The sequence below is a fragment of the Bos indicus genome, chromosome X (genome assembly GCF_029378745.1).
Source record: "Bos indicus isolate NIAB-ARS_2022 breed Sahiwal x Tharparkar chromosome X, NIAB-ARS_B.indTharparkar_mat_pri_1.0, whole genome shotgun sequence".
Classification (NCBI taxonomy): Eukaryota; Metazoa; Chordata; class Mammalia; order Artiodactyla; family Bovidae; genus Bos; species Bos indicus.
Genome location: NC_091789.1, coordinates 70,545,269 through 70,569,685, shown reverse-complemented (window position 1 = coordinate 70,569,685; position 24,417 = coordinate 70,545,269).

Sequence of the window (24,417 nt, the reverse complement as noted above, 5' to 3'; positions counted from 1 at the left end):
TCAAACTTGAAGCCTGGGAAAAGGAGACCTCAAACACAACAACTTAAAAAAAAAAAAATGAAAAGGCAAAAAAAAATATTGTGTAAATAAAGGGACAAGCTAAAAACACAAAAGACCAAATAAATGAAAAGGAAATAAGCAACTACCTGAAAAAGTATTCAGAATAATGATAGTAAAGATGATCCAAAACTTTGAAAATAGAATGGAGATAATGCAATACTCATTTAACACATTTAATAAGGACCTAGATGATATAAAGAATAAACAGAGATAAACAGCAAAATTACTGAAGTTAAAAGTTTTCTAAAAGGAATCAATAGCAGAATATCTGAGATAGAAGAATGGTAAGTGAGCTAGAAAATAGGATGTGGAAATAACTGCCAAAGAGAATAAAGGGAAAAAATGAAAAGAACTGAGGATAGTCTCAGAGAATGTCTGGGGAAATATTAAACATAGAAACTTTCAAATTATAGGGGTCCCAGAAGAAGAAAAGGAAAAGAAAGTGTCTGAGAAAAATTTTGAAGAGATGATAGTCGAAAATTTCCACAAAATGGAAAAAGAAATAGCCAAGTCCAAGAAGCACAGAGAGCCCCATACAGGGAAAACCCAAGAAGAAACACACCAAGACACATATTAACCAAACTAACAGAGAATTAACACAGAGAAAACGTATTAGGGGAAAGAATTTGGGATAGAGAAAAGAAAAAATATAGCAGAAAGGGAAAAGCAACAAGTGACATACAAGGGAAACCTCACACAATTAACAGCTAATCTTTCAGCAGAAACTCTACAGACCAGAAGAGAATGGCAGGATATATTTAAATTATTGAAAGGGAATAATATACAATAAATATTATTCTACCCAGCTATGATCTCATTCAGACTTGATGGAGGAATCAAAAGCTTTACAGGAAAGCAAAAGTTAAGAGAATTTAATACCACCAAACAAGCTTTACAATAGATATTAATGGGACTTATATAGACAGGGCATACAAGAGAAGAATATCTACAAAAACAAGCCCCAAACAATTAAGAAAAAGGCAATAGGAATATATATATATATATATATATATATATATATATATATATATATATATATATATAAATTTACTTTAAATGTAAATAGATTAAAAGTTTCAACCAAAAGACACAGACTGGCTGAATGGATAACAAAGCAAGGCCTAAATATATGCTGTCTACAAGAGACCCACTTCAGATCTAGAGACACATAAATACTTAAAGTGAGAGGATGGAAAAATATATTCCATGCAAATGGAGATCAAAAGAAATTTGGAGTAACAATCTTCATATCAGACAAAATATATCTCAAGAGAAAGAACAATACAAGAGATAAGGAAGGACATTACATAATTATCAAGGCATCAATTCAAGATAAAGACATAACAATAGCTAATATTTATTCATCAAACATAGGAGCACCTCAATACCTAAGAAAAACACTAACAGACATAAAAGGAGAAATTTACAGCAGCACAATTAGAGTAGGGGACTTTAACACCCCACTTACACCAATGGACAGATCATAAAAACAGAAAATTAAGAAGGAAACACAAACCTTAAATGACACATTAATTCAGATGGACCTAATTGATATATTTAAGACATTCCATCCAAAATTATAAGAAAATAATTCCTTCTCAAGTTCACATGGAACATTCTCCAAGATAGACCATATCTTGAAATTTTTTTTTTCATATTTTGATAGGTCACAAATCAAAGCTAAATAAAATTAAGAAAATGAAAATCATTTCAAGCATTTTTTCTGACCACAAACCTGTGAGACTAGATATCAATTACAGGGAAAAACACTGTAAACACACAAACACATGGAGATTAAAAAATATGTTCCAAAATAGTGGACAGGTTACTGAAAAAATTAAAAAGAAAATAAAAACAAATGACAAAAAAAAAAAAAGACAACACGGCAACTCAAAACATACAGGATGCAGAAAAAAGCACTTCTAAGAAGGAAGTTTACAGCAACAAAATCCTACTTAAAGAAACAAGACATACCAGTCAGAATGGCCATTGTCAAAAAATCTACAAATAATAAGTGCTGGAGAGGGTATGGAGAAAAGGGAACTCTCTTGTACTGGTGGTGGGGATGTAAATTGTTATAGCCATTATAGAAGACAGTATGGAGACTCCTTAAACAACTAGGAATAAAACCACCATATGAACCAAAATTCCATTACTAGCCATACACCTTGAGAAGACCAAAATTGAAAAAGACACATGTAACCAAAAGTTCATTGCATCATTATTTATAATAGCTAGGACATGGGACAATCTAGACATCCATTGTCAGATCAATGGATAAAGAAGCTGTGATACATATATCCAAAGGGATATTACTCAGCCATAGAAAGGATTACATTCGAGTTAGTTCTAATGAGGTGGATGAAACTAGATCATAACATACAGAATGAAATAAGGAAGAGAAAAAAAAAAACACATATATTAATGCATATATATGGCACCTAGAAAAGCAGTAATGATGAACCTATTTGCAGGGCAGCAATGGAGACACAGCTATGGAGAATAAATATTTGGATATGGTGTAGAGGGGTGAGGAGAGGGTGGGATGTGTGGACAGAGTAACACGGAAATATATCAGTTCAGATCAGTTCAGTTGATCAGACGTGTCCGATTCTTTGCGACCCCATGAATCGCAGCATGCCAGGCCACCTTGTCCATCACCAAACCCCAGAGTCCACCCAAACCCATGTCTATCGAGTCGGTGATGCCATTCAACCATCTCATCCTCTGTCATCCTCTTCTTCTCCTGCCCTCAAACTTTCCCAGAATCAGGGTCTTTTTAAATGAGTCAGCTCTTTGCATGAGATAGCCAAAGTATTGGAGTTTTAGCTTCAGAATCAGCCCTTTCAATGAACACCTGGGACTGATCTCCTTTATGATGGACTGGTTGGATCTGCTTGCAGGCCAACGGACTCTCAAGAGTCTTGTCCAACACTACTTCAAAAGCATCAATTCTTTGGCGCTCAGCTTTCTTTACAGTCTGACTCTCACATCCATACATTACCACTGGAAAAACCATAGCCTTGTGTAGACAGACATTTGTTGGCAAAGTAATGTTTCTGCTTTTTAATATGCTCTCTAGGTTGGGCATAACTTTCCTTCCAAGGAGTAAGCGTCTTTTAATTTCATGGCTGCAATCACCATCTGCAGTGACTATGGAGCCCAAAAAAGTAAAATCAGTCACTGTTATCAATGTTTCCCCATCTATTTGCCATGAAGTAATGGGAATGGATGCCATGATCTTAGTTTTCTGAATGTTGAGCTTTAAACCAATGTTTTCACTCTCTTCTTTCACTTTCATCAAGAAGCTCTTTAGTTTTTCTTCACTTTCTGCCATAAGGGTGGTGTCATCTGCATATCTAAAGTTATTGACATTTTTCCCTGCAATCGTGATTCCAGCTTGTGCTTCCTCCAGCACAGCATTTCTCATGATGTACTCTGCATATAAATTAAATAATCAGGGTTACAATATATAGCTTTGACGTATTCCTTTTCCAATTTGGAACCAGTCTGTTGTTCCATCTCCAGTTCTAACCATTGCTTCCTGACCTGCATACGGGTTTTTCAAGAGGCAAATCAGGTGGTCTGGTATTCCCATGTCTTTCAGAATTTTCTGCAGTTTATTGTGATCTACACATTCAAAGGCTTTGGCATAGTCAATAAAGCAGAAATAGACGTTTTTCTGGAACTCTCTTGCTTTTTCCATGATCCAGAAGATGTTGGCAATTTGGTCTCTGGTTCCTCTGCCTTTTCTAAAACCAGCTTGAATATCTGGAAGTTCACAGTTCACATATTGTTGAAGCCTGGCTTGGAGAATTTTAAGCATTATTTTACTAGTGTGTGAGATGAGTGCAATTGTACAGTAGTTTCAGCATTCTTTGGCATTGCCTTTCTTTGGGATTGGAATGAAAACTGACCTTTTCCAGTCCCATGGTCACTGCTGAGTTTTCCAAATTTGCTGGCATATTGAGTGCAGCACTTTCACAGCATCATCTTTCAGGATATGAAATAGCTCAACTGGAATTCCATCACCTCCACTAGCTTTGCTTGTTGTGATGCTTTCTAAGGCCCACTTGACTTCACATTCCAGGATGTCTGGCTCTAGGTGAGTATGAGTGATTACACCATTGTGATTATCTGGGTCGTGAAGATCTTTTTTGTAGAGTTCTTCTGTATATTCTTGCCAGCTCTTCTTAATATCTTCTGCTTCTGTTAGATCCATACCATTTCTGTCCTTTATCGTGCCCATCTTTGCATGAAATGTTCCCTTGGTATCTCTAATTTTCTTGAAGAGATCTCTAGTCTTTCCCATTCTATTATTTTCCTCTATTTCTTTGCATTGGTCACTGAGGAAGGCTTTCTTATCTCACCTTTTAATTCTTTGGAACTCTGCATTCAAATGGGTATATCTTTCCCTTTCTCCTTTGCTTTTAGTTTCCCTTCTTTATACAGCTATTTGTAAGGCATCCTCAGACAGCAATTTTGATTTTTTGCATTTATTTTTCTTGGGGATGATCTTGATCCCCGTCTTCTATAGAATGTCACGGACCTCCATCCACATTTCTTCAGACACTCTGTCTATCAGACCTAGTCCCTTAAATCTGTTGCTCACTTCCACTGTATAGTCATAAGGGATTTGATTTAGGTTACACCTGAATGGTATAATTGTTTTCTTCATTTTCTTCAATTTCAGTTCGAATTTGACAATAAGTTCATGATCTGAGCCACAGTCTGCTCCCAGTCTTGTTTTTGCCGACTGTATAGGGCTTCTCCATCTTTTGCTGCAAAAACAAAATATAATCAATCTGATTTCAGTGTCGACCATCTGGTGATGCCCATGTGTAGACTCTTCTCTTGTGTTGTTGAAAGAGGGTGTTTGCTATGACCAGTGTGTTCTCTTGATAGAACTCTATTAGCCTTTGCCCTGTTTCATTCCATACTCCAAGGCCAAATTTGCCTGTTACTCCAGGAGTTTCTTGACCTCCTACTTTTGCATTCCAGTCCCCTATAATGAAAAGGACATCTTTTTTAAGTGTTAGTTCTAAAAGGTCTTGTAGGTCTTCACAGAACTGCTCAACTTTAGCTTCTTCATCGTTACTGGTCAGAGCATAGACTTGGATTACCGTGATATTGAATGATTTGCCTTGGAAATGAAGAGAGATCATTCTGTCATTTTTGAGATTGCATCCAAGTACTGCATTTCGGACTCTTTTGTTGACTATGATGGCTACTCCATTTCTTGTAAAGGATTCTTGCTCACAGTAGGAGATATCATGGTCATCTGAGTTAAATTCATCCATTCCAGTCCATCTTAATTCATTGATTCCTAGAATGTCGATGTTCACGCTTGTCATCTTCTTTTTGACCACTTCCAATTTGCCTTGATTCATGGACCTAACGTTCCTGGTTCCTATGCAGTATTGCTCTTTATAGCATCTAACCCTGCTTCCATCACCAGTCCCATTAATATCTGGGTGTTGTTTTTTCTTTGGCTCCATCCCTTCATTCTTTCTGGAGTTATTTCTCCACTGATCTCCAGTAGCATATTGGACACCTACCGACCTGGGGAGTTCATCTTTCAGTGTCCTATCTTTTTGCCTTTTCATACTGTTCATCAGGTTCTCAAGGCACAAATAGTGAAGTGGTTTGCCATTCCCTTCTCCAGTTGACCACATTCTGTCAGGCATCTTCACCATGACCCAGCCATTCTGGGTGTCCCCACATGTCATGGCTTAGTTTCACTGAATTAAACAAGGCTATGGTCTCTGTGATCAGATTGGCTAACTGACTGTGATTGACTGTAATGGAAATATATACATTGCCATATATAAAGTAGATAGCCAATGGGAATTTGCTGTATGACTCAGGGAACTCAAACCGGGACTCTGTTAACAACCTAGAGGGTTAAGATGGGAGGGAGGTGGAAAGGAGATACAAGAGGGAGGGGACATAGGTATACCTATGTCCGATTCATGTTGATATTTGGCAGAAACCAACACAGTATTATAAAGCAAATATCCTTCAATTATAAGTAAATAAATTGTACATCTGTGGCAGATGCATGGTGATATATGGCAAAACCAATACAATATTGTAAAGTAAATAATAATAATAAATAAAATAATTAAAAAAAATAAATGAATAAAATTTCAAATTTCAATTTTCCTTAGGAGGGGAAAAAACATTGCAGTGCAGTTTGTTCATTTATTTATTTTTGTTGTCTATTCAAATATTTTCTATAATTAAGATGATTTCTATAGCATATATTGCCTCCAAGTGTCTAAATAAAGGGCCAAAAATACAAATATGCTTTTAAAAGTCTTATTCTAAGAAATGTGTGTTTACAGAAGTAAAAAATACAGAAAAGCACACAAGAAAGTAAAAATCAATCGTGAGGTTTTGTAATTTGTAACTTCATACATTTGAAGGTAATTACCTGTATTATCAGAAATCTATCTCTTTTAGTACATTGAATTGTTTTTCAACTACCATTGATACTTGAGTAATATATGACCAGTCTGTATACAAACACACACACATACAGTCACAGAGAGAGAAAAAGAGAGAAGGAAGAAAAATTTAAGATTCTTTGTATATTCACTTCCAATAAGATTCCACTGATTTTTATTTACACTGTCAATTTGTGAGAACACTACTTCTCACTCACCAGCTCTGCCATTCTCTTTTCTCATTAATAAACTTTGTCAACTGACACATTTTTTAAGTATCCCAAATTTGTATATAAAATACACTTATAAATAGGAGATTAAATTTTTATTCAAAATTTTATTACTAATCAAATTTTCAATTTGGACCAAAGTACAATTTAATATTTTTTAATTATTGCTTTATTAATGGTTTTAATTTCTTTTTTGTGAATTTGATAAACATGATATATTTTCTAATTTGCTGAAAACATTTTAATTTTATGAAGCCTTATGTTATGAAGACAAATTTATTGTATTTTTATTTTTTTAATTATGTTCACATTAGGAAATTGAGAAAATAGGTAGTTTCTATGGAATAAAACAAACCTTTCCATACTATGACCAACAAAATTTGATTAATATAAACATATTTTTTTCTGGTCTTATATTAACCTTGATCCATGCCTCTAACATTCCAGGTTCCAACATTACAGCACTGGACTTTACTTTTACCAACAGACACATCCAAACTGAACATTGTTTCGACTTCAGCCCAGCCTCTTCATATTCTCTGGAGTTATTTCTCCATTCTTTCCCACTTATATATAGGATACCTAAAGATACTCAGCGATCAATACAAAGAAATAGAGGGGAAAATAGAATGGGAAAAATTAGAGATCTCTTCAAGAAAATTAGAGATACAAAAGGAACATTTCATGCAAAGATGGGCTCAATAAAGGACAGAAATGGTATGGACCTAACAGAAGCAGAAGATATTAAGAAGAGCTGGCAAGAATACACAGAAGAACTGTACAAAAAAAGGTCTTCATGACCCAGATAATCATGATGGTGTGATCACTCACACTCACCTAGAGCTAGACATCCTGGAATGTGAAGTCAAGTGGGCCTTAGAAAGCATCACTATGGACAAAGCTAGTGGAGGTGTTGGATTTCCAGATGAGCTATTTCAAAACCTGTGCTGTGAAAGTGCTGCACTCAATAAGCCAGCAAATTTGGAAAATCATCAGTGTTTGCTGTGGGTTTGTCATATATAGTTTTTATTATGTTGAGGTATGTTCCTTCTATTCCTGCTTTCTGGAGGGTTTTTATCATAAATGGATGTTGAATTTTGTCAAAGGCTTTCTCTGCATCTATTGAGATAATAATATGGTTTTTATTTTGGGCATACACACTAAGGAAACCAGAAGGGAAAGAGACACATGTACCCCAATGTTCATCGCAGCACTGTTTATAATAGCCAGGACATGGAAGCAACCTAGATGTCCATCAGCAGATGAATGGATAAGAAAGCTGTGGTACATATACACAATGGAGTATTACTCAGCCATTAAAAAGAATACATTTGAATCAGTTCTAATGAGGTGGATGAAACTGGAGCCTATTATACAGAGTGAAGTAAGCCAGAAGGAAAAACATCAATACAGTATACTAATGCATATATATGGAATTTAGAAAGATGGTAACAATAACCCGGTGTACGAGACAGCAAAAGAGACACTGATGTATAGAACAGTCTTATGGACTCTGTGGGAGAGGGAGATGGTGGGAAGATTTGGGAGAATGGCAATGAAACATGTAAAATATCATGTAGGAAACGAGTTGCCAGTCCAGGTTGGATGCACGATGTTGGATGCTTGGGGCTGGTGCACTGGGACGGCCCAGAGGGATGGTATGGGGAGGGAGGAGGGAGGAGGGTTCGGGATGGGGAACACATGTATACCTGTGGCGGATTCATTTTGATATTTGGCAAAACTAATACAATTATGTAAAGTTTAAAAATAAAATAAAATTAGAAAAAAAAATCATCAGTGGCCACAGGACTGGAAAAGGTCAGTTTTCATTCCAATCCCAAAGAAAGGCAATGCCAAAGAATGCTCAAACTACCACACAATTGCACTCATCTCACACGCTAGTAAAGTAGTGCTTAAAATTCACCAAGCCAGGCTTCAGCAATACATGAACCATGAACTTCCAGATGTTAAAGCTGGTTTTAAAAAAGGTAGAGGAGCCAGAGATCAAATTGCCAACATCCGCTGAATTATGGAACAAGCAAGAGATTTCCATTAAAACATCTATTTTTGCATTACTGACTATGCCAAAGCCTTTGACTGTGTGGATCATAATAAATTTTGGAAAATTCTGAAAGAGACGGGAATACCAGACCACCTGATGTGCCTCTTGATAAACCTGTATTCAGGTCAGGAAGCAACAGTTAGAACTGGACATGGACAACAGACTGGTTCCAAATAGGAAAACAAGTACGTCAAGACTGTATATTGTCATCCTGATTATTTAATTTATATGCAGAGTACATTATGAGAAACGCTGAGCTGGAGGAAGCACAAGCTGGAATCAAGATTGCTGGGAGATGTATCAATAACCTCAGATATGCAGATGACACAATCCTTATGGCAGAAAGTGAAGAAGAACTAAAGAACCTCTTGATGAAAGTGAAAGAGGAGAGTGAAAAAGTTGGCTTAAAGCTCAACATTCAGAAGACTAAAATCATGGCATCCAGTCCCATCACTTCATGGGAAATAAATGGGGAAACAGCGGAAACAGTTGCTGAGTTTATTTTGGGGGGGGAGGGCTCCAAAATCACTGCAGATGGTGATTGCAGCCATGAAATAAGAACACGTGTATACCTGTGGTGGATTCATGTTGATGTATGGCAAAACCAATACAATATTGTAAAGTAATTAACCTCCAATTAAAATAAATAAATTGATATTTAAAAAAAAAGATGCTTACTCCTTGGAAGGAAAGTTATGACCAAACTAGACAGCATATAAAAAGCAGAGAGATTACTTTGTCAACAAAGGTCCGTCTAGTCAAGGCTATGGTTTTTCCAGTAGTCATGTATGGAGGTGAGAGTCGGACTGTAAAGAAAGCTGAACGCCAAAGATTTGATGCTTTTGAACTATGGTGTTGGAGAAGACTCTTGAGAGTCCCTTGCAATTCAAGGAGATCCAACGGTCCATCGTAAAGGAGATCAGTCCTGGGTATTCATTGGAAGGACTGATGTTGAAGCTGAAACTCCAGTGCTTTGGAGTATTGAGAACAGCTGACTCATTTGAAAAGACCATGCTGCTGGGAAAGATTGAAGGCAGGAGGAGAAGAGGACGACAGAGCATGAGATGACTGGATAGCATCATCGACTCAATGGACATGGGTTTGGGTGTACTCCGGGAGTTGATGATGGACAGGGAGGCCTGGCCTGTTGTTTGAAAAGACCCTGCTGCTGGGAAAGATTGAAGGCAGGAGGAGAAGAGGACGACAGAGCATGAGATGACTGGATAGCATCATCGACTCAATGGACATGGGTTTGGGTGAACTCCGGGAGTTGATGACGGACAGGGAGGCCTGGCCTGGCACGAATGAGTGACTGAACTGAACTGAAAGATCTATAGAGTTCATCTTCCAGTATCATATCTTTTTTCCTTTTCATACTGTTCATGGAGCTCTCTAGGCAAGAATACTGGAGTGATTTGTAATTTCTTCTCTGCTGCTGCTGCTGCTAAGTCGCTTCAGTCGTGTCCGACTCTGTGTGACCCCATAGACGGTAGCCCACCAGGCTTCCCCATCCCTGAAATTCTCCAGGCAAGAACACTGGAGTGGGTTGCCATTTCCTTCTCCAATACATGAAAGTGAAAAGTGAAAGTGAAGTCGCTCAGTCGTGTCCAACTCTAGCGACCCCATGGACGGCAGCCTACCAGGCTCCTCCATCCATGGGATTTTCTAGGCAAAAGTACTGGAGTGGGGTGCCAGAAAATCTCTGAATTTCTTCCCTAGAGGACCGCATTTTGTCAGAATACTCCACCATGACCAGTCTGTCTCGGGTGGCCCTGCAGGGCAGAAGATTACAAGGGAGAACATCAAAATTGTAGAAGTCAGTGAACTAAAATAGATGAGAAAAGGGGAAATTAATGCAGTTGACCATTATATCTACTACTGTGGGCAAGAATCCCTTAAAATAAATGGAGTAGATTTGCTTCTTCTCTCTTTTTTTCTTGATAAGTTTGGCTAAGTGTTTGTCAATTTTGTTTGTCTTCTCAGAGAACCAGCTTTTAGGTATATTAATTTTTACTACTGTTTCTTCCATTTCTTTTTCAATTATTTCTGCCTGGATCTTTACGAGTTCTTTCCCTCTTCTAATTTTGGGGGCATTTTGTTCTTCTTTATCCAGTTATTTTAGTTGTAAAGTTAAGTTGTCTATTCGATTTTTTTTGTTTGTTTGTTTTTTGTTTCTTGAGGTAGGATTGTATTGCTGTAAACTTCCCTCTTAGAACTGCTTTTGCTGCATCCTACAGGTTTTGAGTTGTTGTGTTTTCATTATCACTTGTTTTGGGAAACTTTTTGATTTCCATTTTGATTTCTTCAGTAGACTGTTGGTTATTTAGAAACGTATTGCTTAATATCCATGTGTTTGTGTTTCTTACACTTTTTATGTCCTTGACATTGATCTCTATTCTCATAACATTGTGGTCAGAGAAGATGCTTGATATGATTTCAATTTTCTTAAATGTACTGAGGTTTGATTTGTTACCCAAGACTCCTAGGTATATACCCTGAGGAAACCAAAACTGAAAAAGACACATGTATCACATTGTTTATTGCAGCAATATTTACAATAGCTAGAACATGGAAGCAACCTAGATGTCCATCAACAGAGGAATGGATAACGAAGTTGTGGTACATATATACAATGGGATATTACTCAACCATAAAAAGAAACACATTTGAGTCAGTTCTAATGAGGTGGATGAACCTAGAACCTATTATAAAGTGAAGTAAGTCGGAAAGATAAAGATAAATATCAAATTCTAACATATATATATATATATATATATATATATATGGAATCTATAAAAAATGGTACTGAAAAAATTATTTCCAGGGAAACAGCGGAGAAATAGACATAGAGAATAGACTTATGGACATGGGGATAGGGGAGGAGAGGGTGAGATGGATGGAAAGAATAACATGGAAACTTATGATACCATATGTAAGATAGATGGCCAATGGGAATTTGCTGGGATGGCTCAGGAAACTCAAACAGGGGCTCTGTATCAACCTAGAGGGGTGGGATGGGGAGGGAGATGGGAGGGAGGTTCAAAAGGGAGGGTATATATGTGTACCTATGGTTGATTCATGTTTAGGTTTGACAGAAAACAGCAAAATTCTGTAATTATACTTCAATTAAAAAAAAAAAAAGAAATGAAGTATCACACATAGGAAACAAAAGAGTCTGAAATGCAGTCAGTCCAGTTCAGTCGCTCAGTGGTGTCCAACTTTTTGTTACCCCATGGACTGCAGTATTCCATGTTATTCTTTCCATCACCAACACCTTGAACTTGCTCAACTCATGTCCATTGAGTTGGTGATGCCATCCAACCGTCTCATCCTCTGTCGTCCTCTTCTTCTCCTGCCTTCAATCTTTCCCAGCATCAGGGTCCTTTCCAAAGAGTCAGTTCTTCCCATCAGGTGTCAAAAGTTTTGGAGCTTCAGATTCAGCATCTCTCGGGGTCCAGCCCCGGTTGGATCCAGGGATTCCCTCAGGATGAGGGCGTTGGTGATTAAGGGATAACAAAGGCTAAGAGATTTATTAGATGTTCAGTAATAACTGGTTTACATGGGAAATCAATAAAGTTCATGACACCAAACTTGCTCTGACCACGGAGGCCTCAGGCACCCTCTCAAATAGCGGAAGGTGCCCCACCTTAGGCACCTTCTCTAGTGAGTCTTAGAAGCCCAGGCAAATAAGTGGTTGCAGAGGACTCCCGCACTCCAAATTATTTTGGCATGAAGGAAGAACAGAAGAGAAAAGGAGGAAAAGGAAACAAAAAAGAATGACACAGGGAGGCCAAGCTTCAGTGAGCAAGGCCCGTAGCTTTATTTTCAACAGGGGCTTTTATACCCTAAGTTGCACATAGAGGATAATAGGGGGTGTGAAATCATGCAGAGTCAGCAGTCTTTGATCCTTATTGAGACCAGGCTTTCTTTTCTGTAAACTTATCGTATACAAATGGTTTAGGTTCTTTACATCATCTTCTGGCCAGAAGGCCTGTTAACATTTTATGACTCTGATAAAGGTTTGTCAACCATAAGACTTATTTTCTCTAAAAGTAATTATTTTAAAGTTTGGCGCCATCCTCTGAAGGTGTTAAATAAAGTTGCATTCCTATAGGGCAGAAGTGCAGTGGGTTTACAACAAAGGAAAGAATTTATTACCTTAAGGGTCGAAAGTTGCTAGCACCAAGGCCACTACTTATTTTCTCTACATACCAAGTATATTAATTAATACACATTCAAGGATACAAAACAGGGGATGTGGAAACTTGGCAGCAAGCATTGGCTCATCAATGAAATCTTTTACTAGTTTTATTCTGACAGTTTCTAACTCTCTGAGAGGCTCTAAGCTATTTGAATATCTTAAGCTTCCCATGCCTCTCGCAGCTGGGAGACTGTAAACAATCATATGCATAGCTGTTAGGAGTCTGAGTAAACTTGTCAGACCAGTTAGAGAGCCATCTGAGGGGTTTGAGTTTAAACACTCCTAATGCCCAGGGATTCATGGGGTCGCAAGGAGTCAGACATGACTGAGTGACTGATCTGATCTGAATGCCCAGGAACTTTATTAACTGGAGCTGTAAGTTAATTCTTTTTCAGAGAGAGCAAGATGGTGGTGGGGGACAGCCCCCGTAAAGTCAGAGGTGAGAGCACAAAGCAGTAAAGTAGGCAGACTCTGGTTTTTGGGGGTAGATGCTGGAGAATATCCAGGGGGACTCCTGAGGCTCGATCCCGCCTTTGCATATGCCGAGCCTCCTTCCTCATGACCTTTGCCACGGGCGGAGTTCCTCACGCTGGCTCCCGGCAAGCATCAGTCCTACCAATGAATATTTAGGGCTGATTTCCTTTAGGATTGACTAGTTTGATCTACTTGTAGTCCAAGGGACTCTCAAGAGTCCACACCACAGGTCAAAAGCATCAATTCATTGGCACTCAGCTTTCTTTATACTCCAACTCTCACATCCAAAAATGATTACTGGGAAAACTGTAACTATGACTAGAAGGAACTTTGTTGGCTAAGTAAGGTCTCTGCTTTTTAATATGCTGTCTAGATTGGACATAGTTTTCCGTCCAAGGAGCAAGTGTCTTAATTTCATGGCTGGAATCACCATCTGCAGTGATTTTGGACCCCCTGCCCCACACACAAAAAAATAAAAGTCTCTCACGCTTTCCATTGTTTCCCCATAAATTTGCCATGAAGTGATAGGACCAGATGCCATGACCTTAGTATTCTGAATGTTGAATTTTAAACCAGGTTTTTCACTCTCCTTTTTCACTTTCTCATTAGGCTCTCTAGTGCTTCTTCGTTTTCTGCCAGAAGGATGTTGTCATCTGCAAATCTGAGGTTATTAATATTTCTCCTGGCAATCTTGATTCCAACTTGTTCCTCATCCAGCCCATCATTTCACATGATGTACTCTGCATATAAGTTAAATAAGCATGGTGACAATATACAGCCTTGATGTACTCCTCTCCTGATTTGGAGCCCATCTGTTGTTTCATGTCCAGTTCAAACTGTTGTTTCTTGACCTGCATACATATTTCTCAGGAAGCAGGTAAGTTGGTCCGATATTCCCATATCTTGAAGAATGTTCCACAGTTTGTTGTGATCTACACACTCAAAGGCTTTGGCATGGTCAATAAAATAGAAGTAGAACTTTTCTGGAACTCCCTTGCTTTTGCAATGATCCAACAGCTGTTGGCAATTTGATCTCTGGTCCCATTGCCTTTTCTAAATGCACCTCGAACATCTGGAAGTTCACAGTTCACATACTGTTGAAGCCTGGCTTGGAGAATTTTGTGCATTAATTTTCTAGTGTGTGAGGTGAGTGCAACTGTGTGATAGATTGAACATTCTTTGGCATTGCCTTTCTTCAGGATGGAAATGAAAACTGACTTTTGTGTCCTGTGGCCACTGCTGAGTTTTTCAAATTTATTGGCGTGTTGAGTGCAGCACGTTAACAGCATCATCTTTTAGAGTTCGAATTAGCTCAGTTGGAATTCCATCACCCCCACTAGCTTTGTTCATGTGATGATCTTTAAAGCCCACTTGACTTTGTATTCCAGGATTTCTGGATTAGGTAAGTGATCACACCATCATGGTTATTTGGGTCATGATCTTTTTTACATAGTTCTTCTGCGTATTCTTGGCACCTCTTCTTATTATCTTCTGCTTATGTTAGGTCCATGCCATTTCTGTCCTTTATTGTGCCCATTTTTGCATGAAATGTTCCCTTGGTATCTTTAGTTTTCTTGAAGTGATCTCTAGTCTTTCCCATTCTATTGTTTACTGTATTTCTTTGCATTTATCACTGAAGAAGGCTTTCATGTCTCTCCTTGCTATTCTTTGGAACTCTGTACTCTAAAATGGGCATATCTTTCCTTTTCTCCTTTGCCTTTAGCTTCTCTTCTTTTCTCAGTTATTTGTAAGAGCTCATCAGACAACTCTTTTGTCTTTGTGCACTTCTTTTTCTTGGAGATGGTCTTGACCACTGGCTCCTGTACAATGTCAAGAACCTCCATCCATAGTTCTCAGGCACTGTGTTTATCAGATCTAATACCGTGAATCTATTTGTCACTACCACTGTGACATAAGGGATTTTATTTAGGTCATACCTGAGTAGTCTAGTGGTTTTCCCTATTTTATTCAATTTCAGTCTGAATTTGGCAATAAGGAGTTCATGATCTGAGCCACAGTCAGCTCCCTATCTTGTTTGTGCTGACTTTTACAGTTTCTCCATCTCTGGCTTCAAAGAATATTATCAATCTGATTTTGGTATTGTCCATATGGTGATGTCCATGTGTAGAGCCTCGTCTTGTGTTGTTAGAAGAGAGTGTTTTCTATGGCCAGTGCATTCTCCTGGAAAAACTCTATTAGCCTTTGCCCTGCTTCATTTTGTACTCCAAGGCCAAATTTGCTTGTTACTCCAGGTATCTATTGACTTCTTCTTCATTCCAGTCCCCTAAAATGAAAAGGACATCTTTTTTGGGTGTTAGCTCTAGAAGATCTTGTAGGTCTTCATAGAACCATTCAACTCCAGCTTCTTTAGTGTCACTGGTCGGGGCATAGACTTGGATTACCACGATATTGAATGGTTTGGCTTGGAAACGAACAGAGATCATTCTGTCATTTTTGAGATTGCACCAAAGTACTGCATTTTGGACTCTTTTTGACTATGTGGGCTACTCCATTTCTTCAAGGGATTCTTGCCCACAGTAGTTGATATAATGGTCATCTGAATTAAATTATACAATTCCAGTACATTTTAGTTCACTGATTCCTAAAATGTTGATGTTCAGTCTTGCCACCTCCTATTTTACCTCTTCCAATTTACCTTGATTCATGGATCTAACATTCCAGGCTCCTATGTAATATTACTCTTTACAGCATCAGACTTTACTTCCATCACCAGTCACATCCACAACTGGAAGTTGTTTTTGCTTTGTCTCCATCTCTTCATTTTTTCTGGAGTTATTTCTCCACTCTTCTCCAGTGGCATATTGGGCACCTACCGACCTGGGGAGTTCATCTTTCAGTGTCCTATCTTTTTGCCTTTTCATACTGTTCATGGGGTTATCAAGGCAAGCATACTGAAGTGGTTTGCCATTCCCTTCTCCAGTGGACCACATTTTGTCAGAAATGCAGTACATGAGTGCAATTTCAAAAGCAACAGAATGCTCTCTCTTCATTTTCAAGACAAACAATCAGACATCACAGCAATCCAAATCTATGCCCCAACCACTAATGCCAAAGATGCTGAACTTGACTGAGTCTATGAAGACTTATAAGATCTTCTGGAATTGTTACCTTTTCAGTATAGGGGCATGCATGTATGAAAAGCTGCTTTATTTGCATCTGACTCTTTGCAACCCTATGGAGTGTAGCCCATCGGGCTCCTCTGTCCATTGGATTCTCCAGGCGAAAAGAGTGGAGTGGGTTGCCATGCCCTACTCCAGGGGATCTTTCCAACCTAGGGATCAAACCTGTGATTTTCGTGACTCCTGCATTGCAGGTTGATTCTTTACCACTAAGCCACCTGGGAAGCCCTAATCATTGGGGGTTGAAAAGCAAAAGTAGGAAGTTAAGAGAGTTACTGGAGTAATGGGCAAATTTTGCCTTGGAGTATAAATTGTAGCAGGGCAAAGGCTAACAAAGTTTTTCCAATAGAACAAACACACTGGTCATAGAAAACAACCTCTTCCAAGAACAGGAGGGATGATTCTACACATGGACACCACCAGACCGGTCAATACCAAAATCAGATTGATTATATTCTTTGCAGCTTATGATGAAGAAACTCTATACCATCAGCAAAAATAATCCTCGACCTGACTGTGGCTCAGATCCTGAGCTCCTTATCACACAATTCAGGCTTAAATTGAAGAAAGTTGGGCAAACCACTAGGACATTCAGGTGTGACCTAAATCAAATTCCTTGTGATTATTCAGTGGATGTGATGAATAGATTCAAGGGACTAGATCTTATAGGCAGAGCACTTCAAGAATTATGGATGGAGATTGTTAACATTGTGCAGGAGGCAGTGACTAAAACCATCGCAAAGAAAAAGAAATGCAGGAAGCAAAGTGGTTTTATGAAGAAGCCTTACTAATAACTGAGAACACAAGTTTTCCCTGAGAAATGGAAAGATATGCCCAATTGAATTAGTTACAGAGAATAGCAGGGAGATATAAGAAGGCCTTCTTAAGTGAACAATGCAAAGAAATAGAGGAAAACAGTACAATGGGAAAGACTAGAGAACTCTTTAAGAAAATCAGAGATATTAAAGGAATACCTCATGCAAAGATGGGCACAACAAAGACAGAAATGGCAAGTATCTAACTGAAACAGAAGAGACTAAGATGAGGTGACAAGAATACACAGAAGAACTATACCAAAAAAAAAAAAAAAAAAAAATCTTGATATCCTGGATAACCATGATGGTGTGGGCATTCACCTAGAGCCATATATTTTGGAATGTGAAGTTGAGTGGGCCTTAGGAAGCATTCCTATTAACAAAGCTAGTGGAGGTGATGGAATTCCTGCTCAGCTATTTAAAATCCTAAAAGCTGATGCTGTTAAAATGCTGCACTCAATATGGCAACACATTTGGAAATTTCAGCAATGGCCACAGGGCTGGAAAAGTCAGTTAGCATTTCAATATCAAAGAAAGGCAATTCCAAAGAAAGTGCAAACTACCATACAACTGTGCTAATTTAACTTGCTAGCAAGGTAATGCTCAAAATTCTTCCAGCTAGGCTTCAGAAGTATGTGAGCCAAGAATGGCCAGATGTACAAGCTGAATTTAGATAAAGCAGGGGAAGCAGGGATCAAATTGCCAATATATGTTGGCTCATAGAAAAAGCAATTCCAGAAAAAAAAAGTCTACTTCTGTTTCATTGACTACACTAAAGTCTTTCACTGTGTGAATCACAACAAACTGTGGAAAATTCTTAAAGAGATGGGAATGCCAGGCCACCTTACCTGTTTACTGAGAAATCTGTACGTATGTCAAGAAACAACATTTAGGACCAGACATGGAATAACTGAGTAGTTCAAAATTGGGAAAGGTAAATATCAAGGTAGTATATGGTCACCCTGCTTATCTAACTTATATGCAGAGTGCATCATGTGAAATGTTGGGCTGGGTGAATCACAAGCTGGGTTCAAGATTGCTGGGATAAATATCACATCTACAGATATGCAGATGGCACAACCCTTAAGAGAGGAAGAGAGGAGGAACTAAAGAGCTTCTTGATGAAAGTGAAAGAGGAGAGTGAAAAAGCTGGCTTAAAACTCAACATTCAAAAAATGAATATCATGTCATCTGGTCCCATCACTTCATGGCAAATAGATGGGAAAAAGTAGAAAGAGTGACAAGTTTTATTTTAATTTTTAATTTTTTTGGGCTCCAAAATCACTGCTGATGGTGACTGCAGCCATAAAATTAAAAGACACTTGCTTCTTGGAGGAAAAGTTATGACAAACCTAGGGCTTGTTTGATAAGTCACTTCAGTCGTGTCCGACTCTTTGTGCCCAAGCGGACTGCCACTCAACAGGCTCCATGGAATTTTCCAAATAAGAATACTGGAGTGGATTTCCATTTCCTTCTCCAGGGGATCTTCCTGACCCAGGTATTTAACCTGCCTCTCCTGCATTGGCAGGCAGATTCTTTACCACTGAGCCACCTAGGAAGATATACAAATATTTTGTTCTAATTTCTAAGATAAAATTAAGTTTGAAATATAGACTAAGTTTTCTATCCTTTCATTTCTAACACTAATATTCACATTTATGTTTACATTTTGATTCATTAATTTGGAAAATATTTATTAGCATTTATCATATGCCAGGCTCTGTGCTGGTTGCTGAAGAATTTAACAAAAATGTGATAGAAATTCTGGATTATCTTTTAGTGGGGAAGTGAATCAAGTAATGAGACAATCCTAATTTAGTCTAATTTTGTTTTTGTTTTTTTTTTTTTTTTCAAGCTGGTTTTATTTATTTATTTATTTATTTTGATTTCAGTAATAGTTTATTGGTTATATACATTTGTCAAAACTCATCAGAATTCTGTGTTTTAAAATATGTAGATAAATGCATGTCAATTATACTCAAATAAAGTTGTAAAAAAAAAAAAGTGACAGGAAATATATCTAAGCAATTCCTGGCTAATGAGTACATTTTGATGAAGAATCTTTAAAGTAACTTATCCAGCAAGGTTAAGACATGATCCTCAGTGGATAGACCATCATAGCACAAGGAGCGTTAAATTGCATGCCCCATTAGCAAGAATGAGGGCAGAGAAATAACTTTATCCTGTGAATTATTCATGTGTGGGTTTACTGAAATTTGATTTCTTTGTCTTTTTTTTTTTTTTTTTATAGCTCGTGCATGCTTCCTTTGCTTTCATTTCTCTGAAGGTGTTTTCACCCCCATTTCAAAAGATACTTTCAATGAATATCTATTACAGAATTGACAGCTTTAATTTTTCAGCACTTTATTTATTTATTTTTTTTATTTGATAAATTTAATGCCTTTTATTGCCATACCTCATTTTACTGTGCTTTGCTTTAGTGAGCTTTATAGATACATGTTTTGTTTTTTTTTTCCTTGTTAATTTTCTGTTTAGTTGATCTATCCATAGGTGTGAGTGGGGTATTAAAGTCTCCCACTATTATTGTGTTATTGTTAATTTCTCCTTTCATACTTGTTAGGATTTGTCTTACATACTGCGGTGCTCCCATGTTGGGTGGATATATATTTATAATTGTTATATCTTCTTCTTGGATTGATCCTTTGATCATTATGTAGTGACCTTCTTTGTCTCTTTTCACAGCCTTTGTTTTAAAGTCTAATTTATCTGATACGAGTATTGTGACTCCTGCTTTCTTTTGGTCCCAATTTGCATGGAAAATCTTTTTCCAGCCCTTCACTTTCAGTCTGTATGTGTCCCCTGTTTTGAGGTGGGTCTCTTGTAGACAACATATGTAGGGGTCTTGTTTTTGTATCCATTCAGCCAGTCTTTGTCTTTTGGTTGGGGCATTCAACCCATTCACGTTTAAGGTAATTACTAATAAGTATGATCCCGTTGCCATTTACTTTATTGTTTTGGGTTTGAGTTTATACACCATTTTTGTGTTTCCTGTCTAGAGAATATCCTTTAGTATTTGTTGGAGAGCTGGTTTGGTGGTGCAGAATTCTCTCAGCTTTTGCTTGTCTGAAAAGCTTTTGATTTCTCCTTCATACTTAAATGAGATCCTTGCTGGGTACAATAATCTGGGCTGTAGGTTATTTTCTTTCATCATTTTAAGTATGTCTTGCCATTCCCTCCTGGCTTGAAGAGTTTCTATTGAAAGATCAGCTGTTATCCTTATGGGAATTCCCTTGTGTGTTATTTGTTGTTTTTCCCTTGCTGCTTTTAATATTTGTTCTTTGTGTTTGATCTTTGTTAATTTGATTAATATGTGTCTTGGGGTGTTTCTCCTTGGGTTTATCCTGTTTGGGACTCTCTGGGTTTCTTGGACTTGGGTGATTATTTCCTTCCCCATTTTAGGGAAGTTTTCAACTATTATCTCCTCAAGTATTTTCTCATGGTCTTTCTTTTTGTCTTCTTCTTCTGGAACCCCTATGATTCGAATGTTGTAGCGTTTAATATTGTCCTGGAGGTCTCTGAGATTGTCCTCATTTCTTTTAATTCGTTTTTCGAGATTGTCCTCATTTCTTTTAATTCGTTTTTCTTTTATCCTCTCTGATTCATTCATTTCTACCATTCTATCTTCTAATTCACTAATCCTATCTTCTGCCTCTGTTATTCTACTATTTGTTGGCTCCAGAGTGTTTTTAATTTTTTAGTCTAATTTTGAAAAAGAAAAAAACTTTTTTTTCTCTGTGTCTTTCATATTATTGTACTCTATAAATGAATTTTGCTTTTTTAAATTGGAGCTATATATGAGCATTTATAAGATTCTTTTTTTTTAAATTTTGTTTTATTTTTAAACTTTACAATATTGTATTAGTTTTGCCAAATATCGAAATGAATCTGCCACAGGTATACCCGCGTTCCCCATCTTGAACCCTCATCCCTCCTCCCCCCCCCCCCCCCCCCGGGTCGTCGCAGTGCACCAGCCCCAAGCATCCAGTATCGTGCATCGAACCTGGACTGGCGACTCGTTTCATACATGATATTATACATGTTTCAATGCTATTCTCCCAAAGCTCCCCACCCTCTCCCTCTCCCACAGAGTCCATAAGACTGATCTATACATGTGATAAAACACCCATGGAGTAAATCAGGATTATTTAATGATTTCATGAACAGTGTTTTAAAATGACTTGGAAATTTTGAGCTTTAAACTATTTAACTCACTAATTCGCTGGAAAATTGCATCTCATAAGTATTTCAATTTTCACTACTAGCATTAAACATTTTTTCATGAGCCTATGGTCATTTGCTTTTTCTCAATGATATTCCTTTTCATGCCTTTTACTTGTTTGTATATCAGAATGATGTTTTTGTCTTGCATAATATGTTGCTGGCTAGAACACTATATCATTCCATCAAATTTTTCTTTTTCCTTAATATGTGTCCCATATTTTCATTTGTCATTTCTCTTTTGATGTTTTTCATGAGCTTGCTTCTTTCTTAATGACTTTCAGAGTATTTAAATTTTTATGAAGTCAAATAGATCATCCTTCTTTATTTTTGGTTGTGCTGAATTTTTGTTTCTGTGTGTGGGCTTTCTCTCATTGCAGCAAGTGTGGGCTACTCTTCATTGTGGTGCTTGGGCTTCTCATAACGGTGGCTTCCCTTGTTGTGGAGTACAGGCCCTCAGCACATGGGCTTCAGGCAATGCAGCCCTATGATCTAGAGCGTGGGCTCAGTAGTTGTGACACATGGGCTTAGTTGCTCCATGACACATGGAAGCTTACCAGACCAGAGATCAAACCTGTGTCCCCTGCATTGGCAGGCAGGTTCTTGTCACTATGCCACCAGGGAAGTCCCTGATCAATCCTTTATGTCTATATATTGTGTTTAGTAAAAGTTTTGCAAACCCTCAAATCATATAAATATTCAATGTCTTCTTCCAAAATATTTCATTTTATCTTAGAAAATTTAATTCTTTATACCATTAAAATTTTGTTTTGAGGTGTTATGGGAACATTATAATTACCCTGAGGATCAATCAATTGCACCAACACTTTCATACTGATGTGAAATGTCATTAGCATCATATGCTAGTGCTTATTTGTTCCTCAGTATGTAGGTGAGTTTCATATTTCACTACACACAGTACAGTGGTTCAAAGTGCAGATTTTGTGTCATAAATCTAATTTACTAGCGTTGAGCCTTAGAAGTTACTTTTTGAGTTTTGACATCACCATTCATAAAATTGGGGTAATAATGAGGTCTACATCTTAGGACTATGAAAGGGTTTTGTGAGATAGTATGAGTTGTTGTTCAGGATCACTCAGTCCTGTCCGACTGTTTGTGAAGCCATGGACTATAGCTTGCCAGGCTTCCCTGTCCTTCACCATCTCCCAGAGTTTCCTCAAACTCATGTCCATTGAGTCAGTGATGCCATCCAACCATCTTGTCGTCTGCTGTCCCCTTCTCCTCCTGCCTTCAATCTTTCCCAGCATCAGGGTCTTTTCTAAGGAGTCAGCTCTTTGCATCAGGTGGCCAAAGTACTGGAGTCCCAGCTTCAGTATCCGTCCTTTAATGAATATTTAGGATTCATTTCCTTTATAACTGACTGGGTGGATCTCCTTGCAGTCCAAGGGACTCTCAAAAGTCTTCAACACCACAGTTCAAAAACATCAATTCTTCAGCACTCAGCTTTCTTTATGGTCCAACTCCCACATCCATACATGACTACTGGAAAAACCATAGCTTTTACTAGATGGACCTTTGTTGGCAAAATAATGTCTCTGCTTTTTAATATGCTGTCTAGGTTTGTAATAGCTTTTCTTCTAAGGAGCATGTGTCTTTTAATTTTATGGCTGCAGTCACCATCCGCAGTGATTTTGGAGCCCAAGAAAATAAAATCTGCCACTGTTTCCAGTGTTTCCCCATCTATTTGCCACGAAGTGATGGGACCAGATGCCATGGTCTAAGCTTTATGAATGTTGAGTTTTAAATCAGCTTTATCACTCTCCTCTTTCTCCTTCATCAAGAGGCTCTTTAGTTCAACTTACATGGGAAAAAAAGATGTCCATGAAAACTATTAAAAGCAGTGCTTGATACAGAATGAATAATTGATGAATTCTGGTAATCACTGTATCTGTTTTTCGATTCCTATGCCATAACAAAGATTCATTTCTAATAATTTTAAAATACATTTTAATAAATGGTGTGATATTCTCTTTTAATTGTTCTTTCTCATAGTATTTTTTGCTAATTTTAGCCATTTATTCCACCTGATGAACTTTGAATGTGACCTAGCAATTTTTAAAAACACTCCCATTATGATGCTCATCAAATTTGAACAATATTCATTATTTATTTTTCAAGTATTAAATGTTTTTCAATGAAGCTTAGTTGTTTCTTCATGAAGGCCTATACATTTCATCTTACATTTATGTCACTGTGTTGTGTTTTTTAGTTGAATTTTTTAGTGGAAAATTTTTATAATTTGTAATTTTTTGGAAACATAGATGATTAAGAATGTTGTGTTTCATGTTGATGTATGGCAAAACCCATACAATATTGTAAAAAAAAAAAAAAAAAAGAATGTTGTGTTAGTTTCAAGTGTACAGCAAAGTAATTCAGTTATACATAAATTTCTTCTCTAAGCCTGTGAGTCTGGTTCTGTTTGTAAATAATTTCATTTCTATCATTTTTTAAAGTTTCTACATATAAACAAGATCTTATAATATTTGTCTTTTCTGACTTACTTCACTCAGTATGATAATCTCCGGGTCCATCCACGTTGCTGCAAATGGCACTATTTCCTGAATTTTATTGGTTGAGTTATATTACATTTTGTATATGTACCACATCTTCTTTATCCATTCACCTGTTGATGGAAATTTAAGTTGCTTCCTTGTCTTGGCTATTTTAATATTGTATTTGCAGCTTCAATACTTGAATTAAGCAATGAGGAATCAAATCCTGGCTCT